The 10947-nt window shown below is 38.2% G+C and overlaps 1 long non-coding RNA gene across 1 annotated transcript; it reads right to left on the bottom strand.

Annotated features, from left to right (window-relative positions):
- LOC109200675 (uncharacterized) lies at positions 1–5107 on the bottom strand. The gene is made up of 2 exons (XR_002060831.2): positions 4278–5107; positions 1–2249 (listed from the first exon to the last, which is right to left on the bottom strand). It is a non-coding gene; the product is annotated as an uncharacterized LOC109200675 (long non-coding RNA).
- Positions 5108–10947: the final 5840 nt, after the last annotated feature.

Genomic DNA, 10947 nt, shown 5'->3' on the forward strand with positions numbered 1-10947 from the left:
TTGATTTCATCTGTCCAAAGGAAAGGATTGTTTTTTTTTCCCCAGAGAAGACCTCTTGGCTCCGTAAGAGGTTTTCTGGCTTTTTCAATTTTTAACTCCCTGCTCTTGAGTGTAACCAGTATTTGGACCTTGTTGTAAACCTGTATTCACATTCGTGAAGGAATGTCTTGATTGTAGACCATGACAATCATAGGCAGATGGCTAGATGTTGTGTTTTTCTGAACCAAAGAAAGAGTACAACAAGCATCCACTTTAGTTGTCTTCTGTGGCCAGTGCATTCCTGCTTTTTAGGAATGTACCACATCTCTGATATGGTCACTGCTAAAGTTCTTGCTTGCTCTCTGATAGATTTAAGTTGGTTTTTAAGCCAAATTATGGCCTCCTTCATGTGCATCAAGATCTCTGGACCTCATATTAAGGATTCAGGGGACAAGGTGCCAAATATAAGTTCAATCCTTGAATCACATCTGAATATTTTATCTGATTACTTTATCATGCAATGATGAGAGAACAGGTATCACCAGGTCATCAAACTGGTTGCAATACTTTTTTAAGACCCATTTGTTAAATTTAAGCAGTTACATATTGTTTGATTTCTTTTGTTCTTCCCAACATTACAATTATTAATCCATACTAGGTTCACAGCTACATGTGCAAATAAAAACGGTAGAAAGATGAAGATGAAAATCCCATAAACATTTTTTCTGTTGTCATTTTGTTCACCCACTACATTTCGCAAACCCACCCACCCATCACGACAGAAATCACAACCATCTCATTGTTTGTAGAACCATCACTTGTAAATATGCTTTCTTTCAGGAAATAAAGACAAAAAATGATCTTGCATGAAGATTTTTGGAAACCTGGCACCTAATTAGGACCTGATTCCTCTGTCACCTACCAATAACAGGCTTCACACGATAAGGGTGGAATGTGCGTCGGGTTCAAGCTACCAAAGTGAAGCCGTGAACAAGATGAGAACCCTCATCAACTTCCCAATATTTCAACATATTGGTTGTTGGTCCTACCTTCCAGGCAGTCAGTGATTTGCTGCTATACACAAATTACAAGTTTTACAAAAATGTCTTGTTCAGTGTTCACTTTTTCCTTTGAGTACATCTTGTTATTTTCACTAGCAACAATTGCTATCCCAATTGACATTGAAGTCATTAATGGATGAACCTCGCCAACTAAACTAGGTAGTATTAGCTGATAACTTCCCATCTCCACTGTTGGGTTTCGATCATATATTAAAAATAAAATAAAACAAGATGGCAACAACGACAAATGCCAAAATCAAAGCCCAAACTCAATGGGGAGGGGTGACTGTGAAGATTTTAGTCAAATTTAGTCATTCCTGTCATTTTACCTTTAAATGCCCATAGCCTAAAAGCCACAAATTTGCATTCAGACTGGGTTAGACAATAATGTATGTGAAGGACTTTGTGTACCAGTTAAGCCTAATAAGATGCTGATGTTTTCCCTGGCTTGGTCACCCTGGGTTAATGTTCGAACAGCACAGTGCCTACAGTACTACTGAAATAGACAACCACGCAAACTGAAAAATTTCACCTTGCCAAACAAACAAAAAGCAAAAAAAAAAAACAACTAGTAAACTGCTCCATACCCTGCAACACCCTTATTTTCCAGAACACCATTCTTTAAAAACATAGCCTAATGGTTATTTTGTCCATGGTGACATTTTGACATTTAGGCAGCCACAGACAACCACAATATTTGTACACCAAATAAATTCAGTTACATAAAGCTAAATATTACAATCTGCTTGAGAAAATGAGGTTAAAAAAAAAAAAAAAAAAAAAAAAAAAAAAAGCCCTACATGGTTTAGTGTATATAAAGATGCATGTTCACACTTTGGATTTGAAATGCCTAGTATGCTGTCGTACAGGACTGGAGAAGGGTTTGTATGGAAAGAGCTTCACTACGCTAGTATTCCTCCACAGTGGATTAAAAGAAGTCATCAACAAATACTGTAAGGAATAACGTGTGTTCCTTTATCTTTAAATGATATATCAATAAAATGTTAGAACACAGAGATTATGCATTTACAAAGTTTTTGCCCAGTGGCAGGGAACAGTCTGATTCCTCTTTCAGGGATGGGTATGGGTGTCTTAACTCTTCAGATGATTTGGACAGGAGCAAGTAGGAACAACACAAACTAGAAAACCACTGCCCATGGGTCATGCTGTAGTCACCTTGGAAACCGATATGGAGCAGCACGGGAGGATCTGAAAAGCCAAGAGTCTAGATGATTAAGATTTTATACCAAAACAAAATATGAAAAAAAAAGAACAATAACACAACCTTGTCTATGCCTTTTCCCCCCCTTTTTCTTTTTTAAGAAGCTTTTAAAAAGTTTAAGCGATCACAGAAGATCGCATTAAATATCATTTGTCCAATATTTCTATTATCCCTCCTCTGCACAAACCACTTCAGCCCTACCTCTCTATGTCTCCAATCAACCTGAGCAGTTTCTTTTGATATAATCATTTTCTAATTTCTCATCACTCCCAATGAAAACCTTAAAATGTTTTCAGCTCTGCCACCTCCCACCCAGCCTCCTTTTTGTTCATGTCAACATTTCAGAAACATACACCATAGCTGGTCGCTTTCTCTGCACTGCTATCCTTCTGTCACAAGTCACCTCTGTTGCTCATCCCTACCCACTCCACTCTGCCTGCATTCTTCTCTTCACCTCTCTTTTGGACTCTATGACACTTTAAATGGTTGATCTGAAGTATTTAATTTAATTTAGTCTCTCCAATGTATACCTCCATTTCTCCAGGAACACTCCCATCTGCTTTCTATTCCCACTACAGATCATAACATCACATACCAACCCTACCTTTAACCCATCTGTCACTCTAATTGCACACCTTCCCACTGTCTCCTCATATATGTCCTGCACATAGTTCTCTCCCACTCCTCTGCCCATCACCCTTGATCTTGAGAGTCCGTAACAGTATTCTTCTCAAAGAAGCATCTTTTTTATCCACCTCTACGGCAGTTCTTGTAAAGACTGAATGCCCCTGTGGAGGTGGTGGTGTTTCCCATTATGGGTGAGAAGAAGCAGTTGTGCATGTGTCATTTTGGACACAGGTCCCACCTTTCAGGACAGTTGGATGTAGATACCACTGCAGATGACACTTATTTGTCCCCATGCAACTGGAAATGTGGTCACAGAATATCTTCTCCATCATGATTAGGCGTGGGTTTAAAAAAAAGTGATTTTCCAGATTCAAATTGGTTTTAGTTTGAATAATGCGATATCGATTCATTAAATCCTGAATTGATTTTTAAATATAAATGCATTTTGCCAGAAACGCTAGAAATCTCAGGTTAAAGCTCGAAAAACTACTTACACAACCGCCAAACAGCTAAAACAGCACATAAAGGAAGTAAACGGATTCGGCACAAAGATGTAAACCCACTCGACGGCATGTATGGGGACTTGCTGTCAAGTGCTGAAAGCCGACATCTCACATGAAGCTGCAGGTTTCATCACTCTGACCAAAATTCACTGAACCAGCTGCAAAGGAAGATCAAAACTACGCTTCATGTTTGATAAACATCGTCATTAATTCCCTCTTACTTTTGCTGCTTTGCTTCCACCATGATAAGATCGCACCTGCACAGCTCACTCTCTCCAAGTGTGTTTTGAGACCAGTTTACAATTTTAACAAAAAAAAAAAAGGATCTCTTGTTTCTGTATTATTCACTCGCTTATTATGCACCGGTCTACCGTTGTGTTCAGTGCCATCAGCCGCTGTTTTGCTTTTGTTTGTTTTGTTCTGCTGTTCAATACTGAAGAAATGTAAACTTTTACAAGTTATGCCCAACTTGTAAAATGCTTAGCTATGTCTCCAATAAAACTTCAGCACTTCACCAGCATCAGTTAATGTTCATATGTTGATTCATGGTTTTCTTCAGATTTTGATCTATTGCAGAATATTTATCTGCCATAAAAAGCGAGGCCAGAAAAATCTCCTTTAGATTTTTCTATGTTTTATCCTCAGTTACCGTCGCACAAGTGTCAGCTTTGTTTTTTTATACATACCAATATGTTTATCAGTACATATCCATATTTTTTTAATAATATTTATGACTGTCTGAGTCAAAATTGAATCGAAGCTGGATCAAATCAGTTATAGAAATTGAAATCGCTACCCAGCCCAAATCATGATGCAAGATATATAAAGGGGCCACTATACATAGACTCATTTAAGAACTGTACAAATAACAAAAGATTATCTTACCATGATATTGGCTCACTGCGTTTTTCAGTTTCTTCCTGAGTGTTTGCTCTTCTAGGCTGGCCATCTTCCTCTGGACACACACAAAAGTAAATGAACAGTTACATGTGCACCTAAAAAACTTAAAAAGTGCTTTCTATCTAACATTCACACAATGTCATACTCCGATTGATGCATACAAGAGCAACTCAAGGTTAGTATCTTACTCAAGGATGTATAACCTGTGATTAGTAGAAGACCTGCTCTACCTCCAGTGCAAAATTTAGGTCGGGTTAGGGTTAGGGTAAGATGGACAACAGTGTTCCCAAACAAAGGCAAAACAAAATTGGCTACTCATTTTTCATTTCATTTGAATGTGTTTCAGCAAGGGTAAATGTATTACAGTGCTGTGCAAAAGTCTTGAGCCACCCATAACTTCTCTATATTGTGCTGGGGAAATGACAAATAGGTGTAGAAATGTATTTAAATAAGTCCCAACATAATTGGAAATGCAGTATACGTATAAGGTTACAATTGTGTTTGTAAAATTCTAACCAGCTTGAAAGTCAATATTTGGTAAGATCACTTTGTTCTTCAATATTGCCTGAACCTTTCTGGGAAAGCTTTCTTGTAATTTTTGCAGGGAATAATTCTTTCAGGGTTTTTGAAAGATATTCCAAAGTTCTTTGGATGTTGGCTTCCTTTTGTTCCATTCTCTATCAAGATGATGCCACACTGCTTCACTAATGTTGAGTTTCAAATCAAATCAGTTTTATTGTGTGGATGCTGTAAAGCCTCAAAGGCATTCACACTATTGAATTCCTGTTTCTCTTTATTCTTTATTATTCTAGTTGCTTCCGTACGTTTTTTGCTGTGGAACTAGTCCCACAGTTTTTATCTGATTTTCGCTGTTCAAATCTTAAATTCTGCTATTTCTGCTAATGACTTTTGGTTCTCATAACTTCTATACTTTTTGAGGCATTGAATTTTTTTTGCAATATTTTTGCCCATTGAAATGAATGGAACACATTATCAATGTGGTCACTTATTTCTGCTCGCCGGGCTGAGCTGTGTTATAGCTCAGTGAGATGAGCACCAGTCCTCAGACTGGGAGGTCCGGGTTCAAATCCCGCTTATGGCAACAATTTTTTAAGTTATCAGTTAAACTTTTTTAACTCTTTTCCACACAAATTTCAGCTTCTTTACCCCTTTTCAGCAAAATTTTCAGTTTTTCACCCCTTTTCAGCACAAATCCCACCTTTTTAGCTGTTTTAAGCAGAAACCTGTTTTCAGCAGAAATTCTGCTGATTCACCTGTTCTCAGTGGAATTTTAAGTTTTTTCACCTGTTTTCAGGGGAATTTTCAGTTTTTCACCTCTTTTCTGCAGAAAGTTCAGCTTATTCAACCGTTTTCAGTGGAATTTTCAGCTTTTACACCTCTTTTTAGTTATCTGAAAACCAGTAGCTCAGTGAGATGAGTAGCCACCTTGAGACCAGGAGGCCTGGGTTCGAATCTAGCTTATGGAAGCACAGTTCAACTTTGTCATCTCTTTTCAGTGCAAATATCAGCATCTTTCCCCCTTTTCAGCAGAATATTTGGCTTTTCACCTCTTTTCAGCAAAAAATTCTGCTTCTTCAACTGTTTTCACCATAATTTTCAGTTTATTCACCTTTCAGCACATAGTTGTGTGGATGCCCTCAAAGGGCTTCCACACTATTGAGTTCCTGTTTCTCTTTATTGTGTGGATGCCCTCAAAGGCATCCACACTATTGAGTTCCTGTTTCTCTTTATTGTGTGGATGCCCTCAAAGGCATGCACACTATTGAGTTCCTGTTTCTCTTTATACTTTATTATTATTCTAGTTGCTCCGACCTTTGCTGGTTAATTACTTCCTCAGTTTTCAGCCGATTTTCATCATTCAAACTTTGAACTGCTCCGCTCCCTCTGCTGAAGCATGCTATATCTTTTGGTGCTCATAACTTTTATGCTTTTTCAGATATTAAGCTTTTTATACCAGTTTTTGGCCCATTTTGCTGAGTGAGACCACATTATAAGTGTGATCACAAGTTTTGCTTGCCAGGCTGAGCCATGTTTTAGCTCAGTGAGATGAGCTGCTGTTCTCAGACTGGGAGGCCCGGGTTCAAATCCCGCTTATGGCAACATTTCTTTCAGTTAACAGTTAAACTTTTTTAACTCAATTTCAGCTTTTTCACCCCTTTTCAGCAAAATTTTCAGTTTTTTCACCACTTTTCAGCACAAACCCCAGCTTTTTTCAGCTATTTTCAGCAAAAACATCTTTTCAGCAGAATTCTGAAAAGAGTTCTGCAGAACTCTTTTGCAGAACTCTTTTCAGCAGAATTTCTGCTGATTGAACTCTTTTCAGCAGAATTTTCAGCCCAAATTCTGCTTATTCACCTCTTCTGCAAAATTTTCAGCCTTTTCTCCTCTTATTAGCACAAATCTCAGCTGTTTTCAGAAAAAACTCTTTTGAGCAGAAATTCTGCTGATTCATCTCTTTTCAGCGCAACTTTCTGCTTCTTTACCTCTTTTCAGCAGAAATTCTGCTGATTCACCTCTTTTCTGCAAAATTTTCAGCCTTTTCTCCTCTTATCAGCACAATTCTCAGCAGCTTCTGCTCATTTCAGCAGAATTGTCCGTCTCTCCACCTCTTCTTTGTGAGAATGAGTTTGAGTCATTGAGCGTGACTTTGGCTCAGTGAGATGAGTAGCCGCCTTGAGACTATGAGGGCCAGGTTCGAATCCTGCTCATGGCCAAAAAAAAATTTCACCACTTTTCAGCAACAATTTCTCTGTCTTTATCCCTTTCAGTAGAATTTTTTGCTTTTCACCACTTTTCAGCAAAAAAACTTCTGCTTCTTCACCTGTTTTCAGCAGTATTTTCAGTTTCTTCACCGCCATATAACTTTTTGCAAGTTTTCAACTTTTTCAGCTTTTTCAGCAGGCAACTTCAGCGTTAAGGCATCCACACAGCATTTTCGCAGGAAATGCAAATTTTTCTAGTTCTTTATACTTTATTCTTCAAGTTGCTCCGTTCTTCGCCGCTGAACTACTTCCGCAGTTGTTGTGCTATTTTCTCAATTCAAATTTCACAATATTCAGCTATTTGTGCTCATTCGTGCTATATCTTTTTGTACTTTTAACTATTATACTTTTTAAAATATTAAGCTTTTAATGCAGTTTTTTGTCCCATTGAAATGAATGGGAAACTTCCACAATTCTGCTAAAACTTGCTTGTTTTTGAAACTTAACTACTTCCTCATACTTTCACCTAGAAACTCCATTCAAACTTTAAAACGTTCTCAAATTATTGGGCTATTCCTGAGTGATTCAGCTTTTTCATATCTTCTACCATTTTAATCTTATACCTCTTTAAGTTTTCAGTTGCAAAATTGTGATTTTTCAGAAAATACATGCGTTTCTATGGTTGCTATGCAATTAACTCAGAGTGAGCGCTGGTCTGTTCTGAATTTTCTCTTCATGTCTGAACAACTTCTTGCTACTCGCTCAATTTCCACTCAACCCCCACAAATTATACATCAAAACGTAGGTATTTTTGCTGGCTTTCAGAAAATGTCACTATCACTGTTGTGGAAGTTACAGATTTTTATCAAATTGCGTCAGAGCAACACAAAGTCTTAAAACTCTCCACAGAAAGTCAATGGAGAGTCTGTTCAAAATCAGCGCTGGGACTCTCTAATGAGAGGCATTTTCAAATCGTCATATCTCTTTAACAAAGCAAAGTTAGGACATGAGGCTTGTGCCAATATACCTTCAGACACTGCTGACACTCACAGTGGAAGCAGTTTTTACAATTATCTTACCGTTGAGCAATGAATTACGTTTGTTTGAGGGGTGGAAATCTGTCCTCCTCTCAGTTTTCAAACTCCGAAAATGAAGCCGTTTCTTCTCTCGTCATATCTCCGCGACGGAGGTACAAAGAACAATGAAAACCGCAGTCAAAGTACACCAAAGTCCGCTGATTCACCCAGTACAAGAATTATGCTGCTAGCCCTCCTAGTTTTTGAGTTACACGACGTTTTGTAACTCCAAAAAACGGCGTTTTTCGCCTCTCACCGCGATCTATTTCTGACTGGTCATCAATCTGGTTTTCAGGCGCCCGCCCCCTTTCCAGGTGGCGCAATTGGTAATGACACGGGTCTGCAGCCCAAAGGTCGTGGGTTCAAATCCACCTTGGTCAATATTTTTTTTTCCACTTCAAATTTATACACTATCACAGACCTGTAATTTATATTGATCATTTATTACAATTCTGCAAAGTTTTATGATTTTAGCAGCTTTTCTAATATGGACCTCAGATTCTTGTTAACGCTCCATGGCAGAAATGCATACAAGTACACAGCCTGATGAAGCAGACAGAAGCAGTACCTCTGATTGGTGGACTGAAATTGAGCAGAACCAGGTTGTTCTGCCTCTTTTCAGTAGAAAGTTTAGCGTTTTCACCTCTTATCAGCACAAATCTCAGCCTCTTTTGCTGTTTTTATTAGAATTGTCAGCTTTTTCACCTTTTTTCAGTTACGTGAGAACCAGTTTGGCTCAATGAGTAGCTGAAAAGTTCCAGCCTCTTCTGCTCTTTCAGAAGAATTTCAGCTTTTTTCACCTCTTTTCAGCACAATTTTCAGTTTTTCAGCTCTTTTCAGTAAAAATTTCATCTCCTTCACCCCTTGTCAGCTACAAGTTCAGTTTTTTCAGTTGTTTTAAGCACAAATTTCAGTTTCTTCACCTCTTTTCAGAACAAAGTTCTCCTTCTTCACCTCTTTTCTGATAATTTCAGCTTGTGCTCCACAGTGCACATTTTTCCTCTCATCATATCTTTGTTTGTGACCAGACCTCATTTGGCTCAGAGGGTTGAGCAGCTGCCGTGAGACCCGGTGGCAGAGGTTCGAGTCCTACCTGTGATAGTTGCTACACATCTTCTCCGCTTGCATGCACTCTGCTTTCCTGACACTCTTCAGTGTACCCTTACACATAAAGCCATCTTCAGCAAGCACTTCTGCGTCTACACCTCTTTTCAGCAGATAATTCTGCTTTTTCAGTTGTTTTCAGCAGATTCCAATACAAGGCATTCACACAACATTTTCGCAGGAAATGCAAATTTTCTAGTTCTTTATACTTTATTCTTCAAGTTGCTTCCGTACGTTTTTTGCTGTTTAACTACTTCCACAATTTTTGTCCGATTTTTACCATTCAAATTTTAAACTATTCCGGTATTTCTGCTAATTCCGGCTATATCTTTTGGTATTTTTTTGCTATTATACTTTTTTAAAATATTAAGCTTTTTATGCTTTTTTTTTTTGTCCCATTGAAATGAATGGAAAACTTCCACAATTCTGCTAAAACTTGCTTGTTCTTGAAACTTAACTACTTCCTCATACTTTCACTTAGAACAACCATTCAAAGTTTAAAATGTTCTCAAATTATTGGGCTATTCATGTATGATTCAGCTTTTTCATACCTGTTACCGTTTTCATCTTATCCCTCTTTAAGTTTTAAGTTTCATCTTTGTGATTTTTCACAAAATACATGCGTTGTTATGGTTGCACTTGGCTTTGAGTGAGCCACTTGTCCTTTTTCAATCTTCTCTTCATGTCCGAACAACTTCTTGCTACTTCCTCAATTTTCACTCAACCTCCACCAATTATACATCAAAACGTAGGTATTTTTGCTGGCTTTCAGAAAATGTCACTATCATTTGTGTGGGATTTACAGAATTTTGGCAAATCTCCTCAGACCAACACAAAGTCTGAAAACTCTCCATAGAAAGTCAATAGAGAGTTTGTTCAAAATCACCGCTGGATTTCTCTAATGAGAGGCATATTCGAATCGCCATATCTCCTTAACGAAGCGAAGACAAGACATGAGGCTTGTGCCAATATATCTTCAGACACTCCTGACGCTCACAATTTAAGAATCTTTTTCTCACCTATTACCATTTGGCCATGAATTGCGTTTGTTTGAGGGTTGTCCCTCGCTCAGATTTCTTCAGCTTTCAAACTCTGGAAATGAACCACTTTTTTCTCTCGTCATATCTTTTTGATAGATTTCCACAGAGACCTGAAAATTTCCATGGTTGTTTACCAAAGCCTGCTGTCTCTTACGGTGAAAGAATTATATCAATGCTCCAAATAGATTTAGAGTTACAAAGCATTGTTTGAGGGCAAGTCAAGGCAGTTTTCGCTTCTCCTCTCCTCAGTTATGGTGCATTAGAAGTCATATATCTTTAATAATTCATATGTTAATTATAAATGGTCAACATTTGAAGATTCCCCCATCTCTTCTGAACAAAAACGGTGTAAGAATGACCGTTCTAGCCCCTACGGTTAGGAAATTATGGCCATTTGTTTGAGGGGAATCCTCATTATGAGAAATAGACTGCAAAAATCCTGTCTCTCTCTATGCTGCGTGTGTGTAAGCAGGTGCACCTTTTTTGGCGGGAAAAAGTACACAGCCTCTCTGATTGGTGGATTCAAATTGAGGAGCTCACAGCTGTTTGACTGACCTAGACACATGCTGTTAACAGCCCCTGTGTGTGTGTGTGTGTGTGTGTGTGTGTGTGTGTGTGTGTGTGTGTGTGAGAGAGAGAGAGAGAGAGAGAGAGAGAGAGAGAGAGAGAGAGAGAGAGAAAGCCTTTCTATGGGATCATCTCATTGTAAGAT

The sequence above is a fragment of the Oreochromis niloticus genome, linkage group LG14, assembly GCF_001858045.2.
Source record: "Oreochromis niloticus isolate F11D_XX linkage group LG14, O_niloticus_UMD_NMBU, whole genome shotgun sequence".
NCBI lineage: Eukaryota > Metazoa > Chordata > Actinopteri > Cichliformes > Cichlidae > Oreochromis > Oreochromis niloticus.